The sequence below is a fragment of the Felis catus genome, chromosome A2 (assembly GCF_018350175.1).
Source record: "Felis catus isolate Fca126 chromosome A2, F.catus_Fca126_mat1.0, whole genome shotgun sequence".
NCBI lineage: Eukaryota > Metazoa > Chordata > Mammalia > Carnivora > Felidae > Felis > Felis catus.
Window position 1 is genome coordinate 125,031,323 of NC_058369.1, and position 19,445 is coordinate 125,050,767.

The 19,445-nt window shown below is 45.0% G+C and overlaps 1 long non-coding RNA gene across 1 annotated transcript in view; it reads left to right on the forward strand.

Annotated features, from left to right (window-relative positions):
• Positions 1–208: 208 nt before the first annotated feature.
• The window catches only part of LOC109497533, a 71,303-nt gene continuing 52,066 nt past the window's right edge, over positions 209–19,445 (forward strand). Inside the window, exon 1 of the long non-coding RNA XR_002740553.2 lies at positions 209–2,092. This is a non-coding gene — a long non-coding RNA (uncharacterized LOC109497533). The remainder of the gene's footprint in view (positions 2,093–19,445) is intronic.

The window sequence follows — 19,445 nt, forward strand, 5'->3', positions numbered from 1 at the left end:
CCTGGGCTGGCTCAGTCAGTTGAGTGCCTGACTCTTGGTTTGGGCTCAGGTCATGACTCGGGGTTCGTGGGTTCGAGCCTCACATTGGGCTCTGTGCTGCCAGTGTGGAGCCTGCTTGAGATTCTCTCTCTCCCTGTCTTTGCCCCTCCCCTGCTCATTCTCTCTCTCTCTCTCTCAAAATAAATAAACTTAAAAAAATGTAGCTGGCCTCGTTCTGTTCCCTCAGGAATCAATTTTTTGAAAATATATTTAAGCTGCTCTGAGGTCTTACCCATTATCAGTGTTAGGTACCATATTTCCATTTTCCTTATCTTCAGTCCTCTGGCATTTAACATCTTTAAGCAGTAGTCTATTTCTAATGTAGGCATTTAAGGTGCTATATCAGATCAGAAGGGAAGATGTTTAGAGAGCAGGAGAACATTCTGTTGCCCCCAGCAGTGTAGATGCAGTGTAGACACTATCTCCATAGAGGACTGGCTTTGTTTGCCTTAGAGACCTTTTTGAAACTTATTTTGGTTGTAGAGCATTCCTTCCGTTTTTATGCAGAACATCTATAAATTCTGATGTCAAACATTCATCGAAGAAAGAATTATTCCACTTGCTCCATTTTTGTGTCCTGACCCGCATCCTCCTTCTGATGAACAGTGGCCTCAATTATTTCCCTACAGCAATATGAGTGAATTTTGCAAAATTTTTCCTTCTAAGGATCCTGGATGAAATTCCAAGGATATGGCATCACAGTACAACTCAGTAAACACAATTTTGTTGCAGATCATAAAGATAACGTAGTTCAATCAGTTTTCTCATCCAAGAATAATATATAAAAGTTATTTGCTGTCCCTAGAAAGATGGCTGATCTCTTGAGCCAACTCCAAGTAAATTTGAGTGGTTATTTCTGTGCTGTATTGGAGACTGCAAAGCCTTTCACGTACTCTGTTGGAAAGAGGGCCATGAGCTAGTAGCAAGGTCTTCACAAGAGGAGGACCAGTTTTATTTGCCCTCCTGGACCTCATTGATGGGATCGACTCCATGGCTACCCAAGATCACCATTTAATCATCAGTAAAGACATTCTAAAACACACACACACATACACACACACACACGCAATGACAGAAGTTCACTACTCCTTTAGGAGTCTTTCAGATAGAATTTTATGTTCCATTCGACCTTTTGTTTGAGATCCAGAAATTCCTGAACATAAAAATGTAGTGAAGCAGCTCAAGCTGCTTGTCAAATTGCAAAGTGGAAACCTCAGCTTACTACAAATTGGTCTAATTAAGCCTTATTAAAATTGGTACCCTGGGGTGAATTTTTATCCCCTGCACAAAGGATGACATTGCAGATTTCCACACACTATGCAAGCAAGTGTGATGCTTTTATGGGTGAATTTTCCAAATGGGGGTGGCAAATGTGTCAGGGACAGCATCCCTGAAGCACATGGGAATGTATAACTGCTCAGTAATTGCAGTTTTCATTTGGGCAAATTAAATGGAAGTGAAACAAAAGCCAAGTCCTGTCTCTGCAGTGTCTGTGCAAGCCAGACTCAGGCTGGGGACCGGGGCCAGGCTGTCAGAGGTGCTCCAGGGAACACAGCTGATCATTCTCTCCACCACCTCCCACTGTCCCTCATCTCACTTGGTCTTCTCCTTCCCTGAAAGCTCAGGGGGGATCTTAATGGAGGGAAGAGAATCCCATCAGACAAGGTCCCTCTGCAGAGGTGGCTGCACTGACTTTTTCCGACAAGCTTTCATTCTAATGTGACTGCTCATCTGCTGTGAGGACACAGTATCTGCTGGAGCTAGACCTAAGAGAGCATGGGGAGCTGTCATCACAAGACAGGACACGCCACTGTCTGCTCCTTCCACGGAGCCCCACTTCGTTGTCTTCTTCAGCTGCCCTTCAGGGACAGGAACAGAGTCACCCACCATGGGAACAGTGAGAGATGGAGACTCGTCATAGAGGGGAGTCCGTGAACATGGGGCACTACACCCGACACAGGACCACTGCAAACAAGTAGCCTCGTCTCTTCTGCACACTGTGTTCTCAACCCCAGGCTCAAGCCATCCAGCTGCCTCCTCACCACCTCCACTTGTAAGTCTAACTGGCATCTCAAACTAAAGCTAAACTCTTTATATTCGTTCTTCTCTCTAAATTCTCCTCTCACAGTTCCCTACAATTCAGTAAATGGAGAACGCTTCTAGTTGCAGAGCCTCAGGCAAGGGCTTACTTGGAGGAGTTTTATTTTGGAAAGAGAACCCAGGGAACAATAGCAAAGGACTGGGAAGAGTCACATGGAAAGAGGGAAATCCTGTCCAAGGGAGTACGGCTGAGCTGGTTACTGCTGTGGGCTCCTGGGGGCTTACTTTCAGTGGATTCTCTCTAAAGAGGGTGCATATTACCCACCTGTTCCAAATCACCACTGGCCAAAAGTTGCCCTTGTGGTGTGGACTTCCTGGCTTCCAGGCGGATCCATCCTTCCTGGTGGATCTTCCAGGCTTCCACAGGTGCCCGAATGCCTGGGGCAGAAAGGGCAGGAGATGCAAAGTGCAGTGAGGCCAAGGTGCTGCCGGGCTACGCCCACTGCAGTTAGTTGCCATAGCAACTACTGGAACAAAAAAGCAGGTGGAAACGTTCAGAGAAGGAACAATAGCTTGGAGCCGTCTTTGACTCCACACTCTCTGCATCTCATATTTCACTCATCGGTAACTTCTGTCAACCCTACTTTTAAAATACACCCCAAATCTGACCATCTCTCACCATCGCACAGCTCCTGCCCTGGTCCAAACTGTCAACATCTCTTATTATTGTAAAAGTTTGCTGATGATGCTCCCTCTCCTACCCTTGCTTCCCTTCTCCCCACCCCCACCCACCACCCAATGCACCCTGAAAGCAGCAGCCAGAGTAAACCTTTAAAAGCTCTATCAGAGCATTGCTTGTTTCCTTTCAAAACCCAGCAGCTACTCATCTCAGCTGGAATAAAACCCCAAATCCTTCCTAGGATCTACAAAAGCCTGTATGTTTTGGCTCACTGCCCCCTTTCCCATCTTATCTTATCCTTTCCCCCTCTAGTCCTGCTCCGGACATTCTGCTCTCCATAGACCTCTCTGCTGTCTCCAAATGCTGGACAGGTTTCCAGTTCCGGGCTTTTGCACTTGCTGTTTCCTTTTCCCAGAATGCTATTCCCACAGCTATTTGTATGTTTCATTCCTGAGACGGTACAAGGTGCATTGTGTCACACAGAGGGCTTGGGGGTAGAGGTGGGAGGGAATACCAGACGACCCGTGTGCCTTCCCTGTGAGATTGTCCTCAGGTTCTCGTCTCTTATGTTTTTGTTGTCATTGCTTAGCTGTGCCCATCCTTTTTCTATCTCTAGAACTCAGAAGACTCATTTTTTGTTTTGTTTTCTTTCTCCTACTCAAAGCACCCCTATGTATTTCCAGTGGCATCCGTGGGGTTCCTATAGCCAGCACCAAGAGCATGGGATTTGCAGTTAGGGAGAGCTAGCTTCATATTCCAGGTTCCTTATTAACATGCAGTGTGACCTTGAAAAAGTTGCTTAATCTTTCTGAACCCCTGTTTCATCGACTGTAAAATGAAGACAATCCATCCTCATTAAATTGTCGTGAGAATTTTAATGAGATTGTATACCTCCCCGCCCACCACCCCTTCTCTGCCCTTTGTAAAAATAGATCACTTACAAATTAGATGTTTTAAAGTCTGAGGCAGCCTATTGTCATTTTCAAGAGATAAATCCCTGGCAGGCGAGATGTTTGATTTTTTTAACTGTATATATATATATATATATATATATATATATATATATGATATGGGGGAGTTTATCACACTTCTTTTAGAACAAGCTCCCACAGGTCTGAGGTTGTTTAAAACAGAAATGTATTTAAATACTGACATAGATCATAGGAGGACAAAATTCTCACATGGAACCAGATGAAAGTGTATTCATTTAGAAAGCAGATAGCCAGGAATCCCTAGATGCCCCGGGCTTTCTCTCCATTGTATTTTCTCTGGAAGCCCTGTGCCAGGGGAATCACAGAGAAGCCAAAGTCCCTATCAGAGTAAACTGAAAATTCTATATACAGGAATGAATCATTTTTTGTTTGTCAGAGAACACTTCTGCTTCAATGGCTGTGAACCTAGGACTGTGATCTAAAAGCCTCTAACGGGATATTAACATTCTGTGGGACATGCCGTGTGCATCATCCATTGGAGGGAGCCCTCCCCACTGGCAGATAAGCACACTGAGGGCTAGAGAGGTGGAATGACCCGCCCAAATATATGTAGCTAATAAATGGCAGAGCCACGAATTAAAAAGTCCATTTGATTCGCATGACTTCCTTAGCCACCATGAAGCCCCGATAATCTGGACCACAAGAAGTAGATATTCTACTGAGTTCAAACATCCTGTTTATTACCCGAGGGGGGAAAGAAGATGAGGAGGGTTAAGCCATCAGCAGACACTGCCACGGAACCGGAAGACAGTTGGGGAACCCATCCCCTTACGTGGGGTACCAAAGCACGGGTAGGGAGTTTGGATCGATGGGACATGGGAACATGGATGTTAGAGAGGGAAGACGTAGTGCGTCGAAAAGGAGGACATCAGAGACATACTCTCTCTTCGTCATTGCCCCTTCTAGTTAGAGAAGACAGAGGCTATGATGCTGTACCCTGAAAGCCTTGGTGGACCATTTTCCAGCTGTGGGACCCAGGGCACAGGGTCTGCAGGGGTCGAGTGCTTCGGGGAAGGAGCTGAGGGGACACAGTAAGAGGTCAGCCAGGGAGGTGGGCAGCGCAGACTCCTTATTCGGATGGGATTGGAGGGTTCGTTCTCTACCAGAGCCATTAATGTGCTCCACGAGAAAGAGCTAGAATCTGGCTACTTGCCATGCCTTCTACCCAAAGTAGAAGTAAAGACAGAAAGCACTGAAAGTAGCTGAACGGATACTACAAATAGCACTAGTTATGTAAAACAGGATTTCTGTCACTTTTGCTGTAATTCTCTTGCCACTTCCCTGTCCTCACCCCAGCTGACCCTGAGTTGCCAGAGTCAGAGACGAAGCAAGGGAAAAATAGCTGTTGGCCTTGTGGGTACAGGGCATTAGAGTTCCAAGGTATGAATGAAGGGGGGACACGATTCAGTCCCTAACAGCTGGCTTCCTCTGACACTGCACCGGCAGGGTTCTCTTGTTCCTGCCAGTGGGGAGGCCATGTCTCCACTCGGCCTCTACTCACATCATGGGTGCAGGGGCAGCTCATCGCTACTGCTGGCAGGAGTGGAGATTCAGGCCTCCCACTAGACCTCTGCTGATACCACCAGGCTCAGAGAGGGGGCACCTTGTTGTTGTTCCCCACATGGCCTCCACTGACACTGCAGGGGCTCTCCTTATTTCTACCAGGTGGGTCAGAAAGTCCTAGTTCCCCACTCAGCCTTCTCTAACGCCACCCAGGCAGGAGAGTGAGGCATCTCGTTACAGCCTGATGAGTATAGAAGTCTATGCTTCCCAGCCAGTCTTTGTTCAAAAGTGGCATCCCATCAGTTTTGCTGTATTCTCTATGTTAGAAGCAAATCACTAAGGCCTACCCCACATCTCAAGGAAAGGTATTACAAGAGCAGTCAGAGATCACTGGGAGCCATGTCTGAAATGGCCTACCACAGGGAGTAGAGCATTGGTGAGTAGTGCTTGACTAAGGAATTGCTTAAGTCAGAACCAGTAAAAGGAGATAGGGATTTCCGGGTACAGGAAGCACATAATATGGAAGCAGGAACTTAGGCTATTCTCTCATCAGATGCATCAGGGCATGTCAGGGCATCTCTGCATCTCTGGTCTCTTCAGCTATTCCTAGCCATTTGGCGACTTTTAATTAGTCTTGCACATGGTCCATTAAGGTCTATGTGCTGGCCGCCATATGCTCAATTTGCCTTCTAGATCAGTTCTTATTCTTTCTCATCCTATTTTTCCTCCAGAAGTCTATACCAAAGGGTTCCCTTTCTAGGTGGCTTTAGATGGGTTTGGCTATTATATAGGACTGGCCAAAGACTGGGGAGAAAAAACGGAGTAAGATCTGGTACTTACTTCTCAGTAAACTTTTTGTCTGCCAACTGAAGGGCACATGGCTGTGTTCGTATAACTCTAGATTCTAGTGACTGCCCCTCTCTTACATTTTCTTACCTTTCGTTGGTGATGGTGTCTGAAATGACTAGACCTAGGGTATTGCATTATTCCTTATGGTTTTCCTACCCTGACTCATACATTTATAAATAGCCCATTTTAAAAACTGTCCTCAAAATAATTGATTTGAACATGCCATCTGTTTTTCTGCAGAGACCCTGATCAATGTAGCCTTCTTTGACCTCAATCTACCTCTTGACATTAGGGAGTCAGTTTCTTCTGACTGAATCTATGAATTTCTCTTTCAAATCTCTAAAAGCAGAATCTAATTATTCCAGAAATATTTTTGATTGCTTCTGCCACTTTGGCGTCAAATCTCATTCCTAGTCTAATTAACCCTTGGCTGCAGATTGCGGATGGGATGGGGGTCTCAGGTGCCATGGGAAGTATAGGTTGCCTTAAAAATACAGATATGCTAGAAAGGACATTATTGTCATCGCTATAATGCGGTAAGGGGGCTGTAAGATCCCGTGTGCATAAAATCTTGCTTTCAGTGGCATCCCTGATTTGACTCCAGTCGACATCCTGTCTACTCTTTCTGCCCAATGATAACTGCAGAGAGCCTTTCATATCCTTCGTTTCTCTGATCCTCATCAAGAATCAAGTAGAGCAGCTGTGTTTCTTTGTCTACAATGAGGAAAGTAAGAATCCGATCGGAGATATATCAAACCTAGAATTATACAACAATTAAATGGAAGCATTGGAATTCAAGACCAATTGAACTTATTACTGTTAGTATTTAACATACCACAGATCCTTCTCATATTCTTCACCTTGATCGCCAATTTGTGGAGGGGGGAGGGATGTTATCATTTCTTATCTCTCTCAGGGTGTTTATGTGTTAGTGTGGAATAAAACCCAAGTGGTGAAAAGATGAAGCTACACTGGTATAAATTTAAGGGGAGAGAATTTCTCCTGGGGCTTTTGACATCTCAGCAGATGGACAAGTAGTTGGTTATTCAGGTCTGCTCTTGCCAGAGAGGTAAAGAGAGTGCTCTCTTCTATTAGCGAAATGGTGAAGAAAGTTTAACATCGACAGTTTGAGTCCTGAGGATGGATGGAAGACAAATTCTAAAGCATTCCTTTAAGGAAGGCTTCTCTTATTTTCTGAATTGGACATTGGTGCCAATGTTTTTGTCTACTCCCAACTGCACCAACAAATTTCTCTAATACAGATTTATCATTCTTCGGGTTAATTAATGGACTTCCATAACTAATGAATCAGGAGCTCCATGAGGCCCACGATTATGTTTTGCTCATTTCTGTAACACTGAGGCACCAAGTAGTATCCCACAGATGAATTTGCTCCACGAGACCAGTCAAATAGAGTAGTTCCAAAATTCCCAGGCAAGAAGACTTTGATTATCACAAGCAAGTCATTTCAAAACTTAACCAGAAGAACGTGGCTTTTCAAATTACTTGAGAAATTAGAAGAAATCATAGGTGAATTTCCTAAGGTGGCAGAGACAGCAGAAGCACAGATTTCAAACATCAGCTTAAACAAACCTCATCAATGCCTAGACAATTTCAAAAATGAGCACGTCACATGTTATAAGCCTCCTCCTATATACAGAGGATTATGAAAAGCCTAAGTAGAAAGATGGAATGTAAGAATTGAAAAGAATACGTGCTATGGAGTCACAGACTTCATTTAGACTTTAGTAGCTATGTGACTTTGGCCAACTAGCTTCCCTTTGAGCCTGGTTTTCTTATGTAATGGGAATCATGCTAGCTAATCCCACTGGAAAGATTGGTATAAAATTTATGCAAGTTACTTTGCATGGTGGCCAGCACATGTTGTTCCTCAGTAATTGGGAGATATTAATTAGTGTCCACCGTTGACAAGAAGTGGGCTACTGCCTCTAAAGAAAGCTGCTGGGGACATTATCAATTTCTATCCCATGGTCAAGGAAGGTCATTGTTGGAGGCTTCTCCTATTAGAGATTTTATGCCTGCCACCACATGAACAGAAGTATTTTGGGGTTTTTTTTTCCTTCCACAGCTTCTTTCTCCAGGAGTCTCATGGGACTGAAGCAGGATGGTACAGATTCCATCTCTTACTCTGTTACTGCAGAGCTCATTGTTGTTAGATGGGCCACCTAACCAAAAATTTTCCCAATAAATATGCATTTCCTTCTGATATGACTTTTCTGTACTTACAAGATGCTGCATCTTTGTGTCTGTTGCAAGAGGATTTATTTTCTCATGGAACCCTTGGAGGACCTACAATCTGTGCTGTATTTAGGGAGAAAAAGACATCTGTAAAATCTACATTTGGAATGCTATAGGCATCTAGATATGTTTCAGTTTTGGGAGAAATGAGAAAACAGATGGTTCCAGGAAAGAACTAAATAAACCAATCAACCAACCTCACCTTTCCCCTGTAATACCACATGGAGAAACCAGTACAGAGATGACACTGTGTCACTTTTTCTGGATTTGCATGTGTTTTCTAGGGTATCAGAATTAGACCACTTATTTGCTCTATCATTTACTAGTTATTTGATCTTGGACAAATGACTTGAGTTCTCTGAATTTCACTTTTCATCTGTAAAATGTGTGTAAAGGAAACATGATATGACCCTTGAAATTTGCTGCATAAAGAAAACACAATGTTTTTATGGCAAACCCTTCTTTCCTTATTAATTCTGCACTATTTTCATATGCTAGCAAAGATTTCAACTGACAGAAATGGTTGGGGCAGAGCAGAGAGCTATGGACGTATAAGGAGAAGGGAGCCTCTAATATACAAGGAACCAGATCTTTGCCTAAGAATTTCATCTTAACTTTAAAATTTTCAAGGAAATCTATAATTTCAAAAGTTCAGAGTTTTTTTGTTTGGAGAAAATTTTCCACAGTCTCTACTGATTGTAAACATTCCTATTCAAAAATAGGCCAATAGGGGTGCCTGGGTGGCTCAGTCGGTTTGGCATCCGACTTCGGCTCAGGTCACGATCTCACGGTTCCTGAGTTCCAGCCCCACACTGGGCTCACTGCTGTCAGAGCAGAGCTTGCTTCTGATCCTATGTCCCCCACCCCTCTCTGCCCCTCCCTGCTCTAGCTCTCTCTCAAAAAAAATAAATAAACGTTAAAAAAATGCCAAAAAATAGGCCAATATATCTTCAGGCATGTAGCCTGGTTTCTCATATTATTATTTGGATAATAAATACATGGACATTCCTGATATGCTAAATAATTTGAGAAAACTCAAGTGACCCGGATACCCCAGGAAGAAAAATAAAATTAAAAATAAATGAGTGGAATGTGGCTTATAAGTACAATGGAAGTTTGGGGGGCAGACCAGTTTTTCTGCTAAGGACAAATAAAACAATCAGGATAAAATATGAGAATAATTAGTTTAAAGGCAGTAGGGATCTGTTGAAGCAATGAAGATTGAAAAGTGGAGACTAGAGAGGTCAGAACTGCAGAGAGGTGAGCTGAAAATCTGTTGCTGCTTTTTTCTTGTGGCCATTTGCCTGATTCTGGGCAAGGACCAGAGGCTGAACAACCAGCTGGACTCAAGCAGAGACACAGAAAAATGGATGACAGACAAGCGGGAGGTGCTTTTTGTGGTCTTCGGGGCTAGAATGAAAAATTGGAGATAAGATAAAAAACATTTGAACAGTAGTCTCGTTGTGCTGAGAAAACAGTTGAGTTTAAGACTCACTTGCATAGGGGCGCCTGGGTGGTGCAGTCGGTTAAGCGTCCGACTTCAGCCAGGTCACGATCTCACGGTCCGGGAGTTCGAGCCCCGTGTCGGGCTCTGGGCTGATGGCCCGGAGCCTGCTTCCGATTCTGTGTCTCCCTCTCTCTCTGCCCCTCCCCTGTTCATGCTCTGCCTCTGTCCCACAAATAAATAAACGTTGAAAAAAAAAATTTTTTTTAAAAAAGACTCACTTGCATAAACGCACTAGACTCAGTTAAAAGCCCCGAAGAGCTGTATACAAGAAACAAGGGTGAACCAGAAGTAGACTGAGCCTAACAAAACATGCAGAGTAGCCCAGATTCATCTCAGCTAGGACTGGATTAAGATGATCAGCACCACCTCCCCTTTTCCAGCAAAAGGGAGAATAAACTTTCTTTGGGACTCTACATTCAAAAAAGAAACATTTGAAATTTTTACCAGAGTATTGAACATTATTTTCAAAAATTAAAATGAACATTCTAGAGCTTAAGAAGATCAATGTCTGAAATTGTGAACTCTAAGATAGAAAAAGATAGACATGACAGAAAACAGGATGAGTGAACTAGGTCATTAGAAAATATCCAAATTGGATAATAATGTAGGAACAAGATGGCTGTCCTAAACTCTAAGGCAGGCATTCTTATCTCTTGGAATATGGTCTTTTTTATTTAGGAAAACTCCTTAAAGGGCCTCATGAGTATGGAACGATAAGTTCTTGAGCTGGTCTAGATGGGGGAGAAATGAGAAAACAAAGATATCATTTTCTTTGGAAGTTAAAGGTAATCAAACAAGTCCTAAAAAGAGGGATGGTAAAAAGAAGGCAGGAGGCCAGCGACCCACAGATACTCTGTGGCCGAGTTTGTATTATCTTCACGCCTCCACCAAACACGTGAGTGTAGGTGAACTGGGGAGGAAAGGCTGGGCCTGACCCAGCAGAGTGAGAGCAGCAGCGCGGGAGCTGGGACAGTGAGGAGCTGCTGAGTTTCAAAGCTAGAGCTGGAATTCTCAGCAAGCAGACCCTGAGCAAGCCAGCACCCTCTGGGAAATTGCCTGACATCGCCATGATTATGTACGTGTTGTGGGGTGACGGGGTCACTGAACTTCCCTTGGAGCTGGGGGCTGAAGCCTTTTCATTTGGAGACTAAATTCCCCCATAGAACAGATTCGGAGGCGCTGGCTCTGTGTGGAAGGTGCTCCTGCCCACCGTGGCCATCGGTCAAGCCCACCATTGTCATCACAGCCACAGCCATGCACAGAAAATGTAGTGATGTTTGTTCAGTTCTTCCGTCCCCTCTAGCCCTTCCCCAAACCCCACTTCTCCCTCTGTAGACTGAATGGAGGATGTCAGGTTAGGGAGGGTTATCTGGAATTGAACGTGGAGACTTAATCACCACAGACAAAAACCACTAGTGAGGAAAACGCGTTATTCACACACGAAGCTGTTTTGATGGGATCTAACTTACGGCAAGTGCTCTATCCTTCGGACTCCTTGATAAAAGGCCTCTGTCCTCACGTGTTCTCACTAGCCCCCCCCCCCCCCTCCATCACTTCTTTTTCGTTAGCTCAATCTCACAGGAAATCAGAAACAGGACATAGTGCTTTCCACACCTTTTATGGGAAAGGAAGCGATGAGGCAGCAGGGTTGGCTCCAGGCGAGCTCGCCAAATAGCAGTGCTTTCTTTGGGAGTCTCTCACTTTTCTTCTTGGCTGCCTTTCTCTCGTATCTTTCTCCTCCTCTCTCCTCCTCTCATTGCCATTTACTCGCTGGCTAGTTGAAGTTTCCCTTTCACCCTCACCAAATTGACCGTCTTCCACACTCTTTGTTTACTTATAATTAAGGATCTGACCTGGGCTAGGGTGCGGGCAGCCTGGGTTGGGAGCGGGAGTTTCCCTGCCTACAGCTGAGGAAAGGACAAATAGCCTTCAGGAGGTGGAGGTGGGGAGGTAATGAGAGTCAGAAAGCAAAGCCTGAACACGCAGAAAACCAGCCGGTGGGGGGACTTGCCAGTGCTATCGCAGGAGAGGTTGGGAAGCGCCAGCCAGTGACCAGGATGGTTAGAGAAATTAACCATCTGTTAATTCCATATTGCTGTTTTCATATCGCTTTTCTTCCCCAAAAGCTTCCCTGTAGAATCAGCAATTAAGCCCACACCCTGGCTTTTGTAGCCACCGGTGGGCTCGCCTGAGGTCACCGTGTTCCGCACCAGTGCCCCGCTCTGGAGGGGACCTCCCCAGGTAAACTGGAAGCTGGCTGCTCTGGAGAGGGAGCAGGGGGGTGGGGGATGCCCAGTCTCCGGAGACTGTGACATGGAGAAGGAGGGAACTTTGTCTAGGGCTAGGCAGTGCATCTCTTCTTCCAGGCTGAATCCTCCAGAAAAGGGTCATATCTTTTATTTTTGTGTTCTCGTTTCCTTCACAGGTTTTGACGACAGGGGCTCAAACCTGGGAGTGCAGTAAAAGAATAACGGAATAAATACATAGAGATATCTTCCTCCTAAAGTGATTTATGCCAATATTGCGGCTGGTATGTGCAATGGCTCTTGGCCCCAGGGGTTTGCACACGGTAGCTTCCTTTACCTCTCTCTGCTCCCCTCTGTGTTGACAAGCTGTCAGAATGAGGGTGACCGCTGCATTTTGTGTGTCTCTTTTGGAAGCAGGGGGCCTGGCTGGGGGCAGGAGTCCAGGACGACCATAGTAGAAGCCAAGAGTCTGGGGAGTCTGAGGGCTAGATAATGGAGGGTGAGCTGGAGAGCGCTGGTGGTCTCAGTCGGGGCCAGTTTGGACATGGCAGGTGTCTGGGGAAATGCCATGGATTCTGCCACCACCAGGCTGCCTGACCTTGGGCTGGTCACTCATTCCTTGTCAGATGAAGCCACAGTGGCGGTGGCAATGCAAAGCTCACGTGGGGGCCGAGACCTGGAAGGGACGTGTTTCATGTCACGTGCCGCTCCCCTCAGTTTGTAGTGGCCAGCTGGAGGGCTGGACTGATTCTGTAGGTCAGATCTTGACAGGAAAGGGGACTCTGATCCCTCCACAGAGCCCTCCCTCGGAGGCGAGGAGTTGCCCTCAGGCTGCGCGTCTGCTGATACCGTTAAGCCTACTGAATGTCCCTTAGCGGATTCAGGCCGCCAGATCCACCCAGATCCATGTGTGGTTGTATTTGCTAGTATTTCAAACATCAGACAGTGAGTTCTTAATGAAATGACACGTGAGTGGTGAATAAATCAATTCCACTTTCCCTTCGCGGTGGGCAGGGAGGCAAAGAGGTCTAATAGTTATCAGTATTCCATTTAGAGCTAATATCATTTTCTTTCTTTCTTTCTTTCTTTCTTTCTTTCTTTCTTTCTTTCTTTTTTAATTTTAGTTTCCGGGTAGTTAGCACAGTGTTGTATTAGTTTCAGGTGTACAATATAGTGATTCAACAACTCCGTACAATACCCCGTGCTCATCTTGACAACTGTGCTCTTCACCCCCTCCGCCTTCTTCACCCTCTCCGCCTACGTCACCCATCTCCCCCACCCTACCTCCCCTCTGTTTGTTCTCTGTAGTTAAGAGATCATTTTCGTGTATAAGAAGAAAGAGCCCCAGAGATGAACCCAAAAGGGGCAATGCTCAGAGTTCTCCCAGGACAGTCCAGAGCCTGCTCTCTCCCCGCTGTGCGAGTCCTGCTAACAATAGTTACTCACAGCGCTTATCATTACTTCCAGATTGCTAGAGAGAATGCCGGCTTTACCTTTCTTTAGTTCGTGTTTTCTTTTTTCAGTGGCCCAGTGAATAGGCTTCCAGAGGGAGAACAGTAAAGCGCGGCTCTTGTTGCTGGATGATCACACAGCAGCTCTGTTTTTCCAAACTGATGGCCTGGCTTGCCAGGAATGAATTAAATGTTTCCACAGAAACATTTGCTTTGCTCCTAATCAGATCTTTGAAGTATTTTCCTTTCTCCCACTAGTTTAAGAGGGATTTATTGGCTCCCTTGGTCAGGCAACTCAGGCGAGGGCTTTTGGGAAAGGGAGAAATAGAAAACTATGAGAAGCCCTTCTAGAAATCTAGGGGAGAATGGAGAAGTCTGGGCTGATTGCAGGCTTGGCCTCAGAGCAGCAGACAGAACAGAAAACACATCAGTGCTCCTCCAGGGCTGTGGTGACAGAGATACTGGGAAGCAGGGATTTCCAGGCCATTGGCCCTGGGGGACAACAAAAAAAAGTCACCAATGGGAATCACAGATGCCAATTCCATGACTTGCTCCTGGAGGAAGATCCTAGTAAGCTATAGTTCCTCCAAGCCCATTACTCTGGCTTAGAGGAGAGACTTCCTAGGGTAGCTCACTCGCTGTGACCTTCCACCTGTGGCCTTCTGGCTACCAGTTGCCATGGTGAGCATCTGCGAATGCCTTGGCAGGTCTGGTTACCAGCATCACTGCTACTTTGATGCTTCTCTCTTCTCTGCTCTGGGAGACCCAGTTCTCTTTTCCAGTCTAAAGGTCCCATACCGAGAGAGTGAGAACTTCTGTTATCCCCAAGAGGGCCGTTCTCTCTCTTGAAACACAAAGAAGCACTACCTATGTGTTTTCGTGTCCAAATTCTTTGGCTCTGCTCTCCCTTATAGCTCTCTCTTCTGAGGACTCAGGTGGCCTAGTGAGAACCAGGCTAGAGGCTGCTCTGAGTGTCATGGCATTGGGCTGCAGCCCATTGTCCCTCATGTCTGTGCTGGGGAGCAGTCCCTCACTGGAATTTGCACATGGCTCTCTCCATCAGCTCAGCACCATTCTCTATTGGGACATTATTTCAGCTTGTTTTTCTCCTGCCACATAGGGGGTCATTTTGGGATGAGGTCGACTGTGACTTTCAAAGTATTAAGGACGCATCTTTCTCTAAAACGTCCTCTTTCTCTCGTATGAACAGATCATCACTGGGCTTGTCCTACCAGTACTACATTCCAGACATCTATGAATAGCAGAGGGTTCACGAGCTGGTTAAAGTTGTGTCCTATGGCACTTACACCCTGGCACCATTCCAACTTCTGGAACTTATGGCGGTCATGGCTAATGGAGCAACTCTTTCCTAGCGAGCCTTAGAATCCTTCTCGACACCACGCATCAGACGGATACTTCCAGTCTGCTGGAGTTGGTTCTTAGAATGCCACCTTTCCGTCTTTCTTAGCATAAGCTTCCCATTGAATCTCCCCTCTCTCCAGCCAACACACCTATGAATGGTCACAAGTAACAGATACTTAATGCCACACTGACCCTGATAGGATGTGCTCTCTGCCTGGGGGGAGGAGGGACTTCCAATTTGTCTCACATGCATTAACAAGATATAAGCATGCTTGATTGAGGGCAGGGGAGATGTTAGAGCACAACTCTATTAAAGAGAGAATTTGTCCCTTTCCAGAGTTGATGAATGCACTTCTTCTCACTATTCGTTTATCTCTCCCTCACTGTCTAGGTGGAGGGAGGTCATATTCTAGAATTTATTGGTCCGGACAAGCTGTAACTGTCCTGGGAGGTAGAGAGGGCAACCTGAGACTTATCCAGCAACATCTCTCCTATAGTAAACCCTGTCATAACCGGGCCAACCCCTGGCCATGAGGGCAGCAGTCATAACTCAGGTCCTGCCATGTGGACATTTTTTCCCTGACACAAAAGAAGAGGAGGTGATGAATTGCAGCTCTGTTATTTTTATGAGTTGCCTTGTATACTGGATTCATTAACAGTTATCAAAGGTGTGTGTGTGTGGGGGGGGACTAAAGTAAATGAAACTGGAATTTAATATGTGAAGTAGCTAAAGGATATGTTTTTCATTAATGCACCAAATGAATAACTACAAAAGCAAGGAGAAATAAATAAAATAACATCCTCAGTTTTAGCCTGTCTTATAATCCAAGACTGAATTATGTAACTCATGACTAGGAATCCATTCCTTCTGATTTACCCCCACCATCTCATTACTACATGGGTTCTCTAACCTGATTATTTGGGACTTTAATATTTGATTGCATTTCTTCCCATGCTTTTTCATCTCCCTTAGCACTTGTTTGCAGTTTGCTTGTTTTGCTTGGGCCGCTGCAGGCCAGTCCCATGCTGTACTCAGAGATCATAAGAATCCCAGGTCTCAGGTCTACTGATCTTCCTTTGACATTGGTCCTAACTGAACACTTGCCTAGTCCCTCCAGCCCACAGCACTGTCCCAGGCCTTGTAACACAATTCCTACCTTGCTTCTCTACCCATCAATCCAGATGCTCCAGGGTTGGGGGTCGAGTAAACTTTCTTTGGCCGGGGGCTGAATCTGGAGTCATTTCTCTTGCAAGTGGTAGATGAATGTGACAGCCACCATATGGCTTTACATTCAGGAAGATCTTGGTATAGCTCTTAGATGGACTCCTCACTAAATGCATGGACCTAGAAGTAGTTTCTTCAGTGACTCTCAGTTTCTGTACAATGGGTTAATGGCAACTGTCTTATATATGGATTTAAAGATAAAGTAAGATAATATATATAAGGCTTTTGACTTGGAATAGTTCAGTGAAGTCTAGTTTGCTTTTCTTCATCTTTCCCTAATGAAACCCACAGAGCATGCCAACTCTGTTTCCAATTCCTCTCCTTTAAAGGGAAGATGGTCTGTGATCTACCACTCAGTATTCTATCTTAAAATGGATTTCTGATTTTGCATTCCTAACATCTTCCAATGTACCAAAAGGGCCGAAATTCAATACATTAAGTGAAGTGCTTTTAATGTATGAGACTGAAAGAGAGATTTAGCGTATAATCCAAATATGCAGGAACATGAGGTGCATTCAGAGGAAGATGCTGCTAGATGATAAGAGAGAGAAATATCCATTCTGGCTGGGGCATAATAAAGTGGCTGAGAAGATGGCTAATAGTTTTAGGATGAAAGCTTTTGGCTCCAGACCACCAGTTTTCATTCCACATCGGAAGCTTGGGTGCCCATTGCTGGCTGCTGAGAGAGACTGGCCAGAGCCAGCTGCAATGTTGCAGGGAGTGTGGTCTCAGACAGAAGTCCCATGTCCTGCAGTCAGTCTCTCACACTTGCTCAGCCTCAGTTTACTCACCTGTGAAATGGGTACAATGATAAGTACTGAAAAGGGTGTGAGGACAATGAAATGAGAAAGTAAACAAGGAGAGATGCACCCAGTGGCTCAGTCTGTTAAGTATCTGACTTTGGCTCAGGTTATGGTCATGGTTCATGGGTTCGACCCCTGCATCAGTCTCTCTGCTGTCAGCACAGAGCCTGCTTTGGAGAGAGAGAGAGCTCTCTCTGCTCCTCCCCTGCCAGCGCTCTCTTTCTCTGTCTCTCAAAAATAAATAAACATTTAAAAAAAGGATTAAGGGGGCACCTGGATGGCTCAGGTGGTTGAGTATCTGACGTTAGCTCAGGTCATAATCTCACAGTTCTTGTGTTCAAGCCCTGTCTCGGGCTCTGTGCTGACAGCTCGGAGCTCGGAGCCTGGAGCCTGCTTCAGATTCTGTGTCTCCTTCTCTCTCTGTCCCTCCCTCCCTTGCTCACGCTCTGTCTCTCTCTCCCTCTCTCTCAAAAAATAAACATTGAAAAAGTAAAAAATAAAAAATAAAACAAAGTATGAAAAATAACAAAAGGAAGGAAACCAGGGGGGCTTGCCAGAGGCCTGGCAGTGTGTGACCAACTGATACGAGCTGAAATGCGTGAATGAGTTAGTTTGATTTGTCTTCTTCAAGAATGTGAACCGAATCTGGAAAAGCATATGCTCCTGAATCTCTTCTTTTAACTGTGACTAGGTTTGCCTGTAGAGCTTGATAAAAATGTCTTGTTTTTAGAGTTTTGGGGCCCACGTATTTAACACCACTTGATTTCCAGAGAGAAGTTCAGGGGGACCCAATAAGCAATCCCTAGCACCTTCATCAGGCCCTCATCTGGCCTCAAAAGACACTAGCTTTGTGGGACTTTAACAATTGTTCCTCCAAAAAATGGGATGCATGCTCAAATGTCATTGGGAATAGCTGAGTAAATAAAATGGAACAGATTTCTGACTGCCCGGCTTTCCAGGTATTTAAACAAACCACTCTACACACATCTCCAAGATGGGGCCATGTCACATACATTGTCTCTCAAATGTGTTTGACCATGGTCCCCATACTTTTTGGATGTGGGATATTTTTAGAGACCAATGGTCCTTGGCAAGCTTTGGCAAGTGGCCTTCTAATAATTTTTAGGGATTTGGAAAAAAATGTTTACATTGTAATATTAAGTGAGAAAGCAAGCTACTAAATTTCATGTACTGTAAAATCATGATTATGTTAAAATGTATTTAAGAGACTGGCAGGAAATAGATCAAAAACGTTAGCATATTAACCAAAAACAGTAATCTCAGGAGGGAAGAATTATGGGTAGCTTTTCTATTTATTTTACTTACCTATATTTTCCAACTTTTTCTACAATAGCATGTATTGCCTTTGTAATCCAGAAATTTTAGTTTTCTCTTTTTCCTTTGGCCAAACGATCTCAGGAGGGATTGTTTCTTTTCCAAGTACAATGTTGGATCCACCTGAATGAAATATGCCTTTCACTGCATCCTGAGAAGATGGAAGAAACATAAAAAGCCTTTAGAAGCCCTTGAGGAATTTTGAGGGCAGTAAAAGCAAAGACTGTAAACCAAAGAAAAATACACAAAGCTGTAAGAGCAGTAAGAGAAAAGTGGGGGCAAGGGATATTGAGTATCTAAAGAGAAAAAATAAGAAATGTAGCCTTTCCTGGAAAGGAAAAGAAAGTTTGTGGTAAAAAACAACTGTGGGGTTTCTGTGAGAACATACCGAAGTAAGGAAGGAAGAAGCCAGCCAATGAATAGCCCACAGCCAGATGGCTGTAAGGAGGTTCCTAGCCCACAACCCACCTTCCTGCCTCCAGCAGGACCACCTCTGAGTCATCACAGGATTTGTTTACTTAAGGACAATGTCCCGGGTTAGTTTACACGTGGGTTCCTCAAACCCCTGTCTGGATCCCGAATCAGTGAGGCCTGACAAGGAGCAGAGGGTGGAAGAACAATCTGTGGATAGGGCTGGATGAGGAGTAGGGAGGTGTGAACAGTTTTGCAAGCCCCATGGATTCCAAAAGCGGCAGTTTAATATACTCTGGAAGTTGACCGTCTGGATTTAAATCTTGGCTCCACCATTTACACTTGTGTGGTTTCGGATGCTTCTCTTAACCTCTCTGTGTGAGCCTGGGTGGGAGAGGGGTAGAAAGAGAGGAGAGAGGATCCCAAGCAGGCTCCGTGCTGCCAGCACAGAGCCCGACACAGAGCTCAAACCCACGGACCGCGAGATCATGACCTGAGCCAAAACCAAGGGTCTGATGCTTAATCGACAGAGCCACCCCGGTGCCCCTAAAATGAGAATAATCTTAATAACGATCTCATTTTGGTTTTTTGAGGATTCAGTGAGGTAATATATGCAAGGACTTAGCAGCAAGCCCTTTGTAAGTGGCAGCATCAGTATTAATAAGGAAGTGGATGGCACCTGTAAATAACTGAGCGTTTCCTAGATTATAGCATATGGGAATGCCGTCTGATTTCTGGACTTCA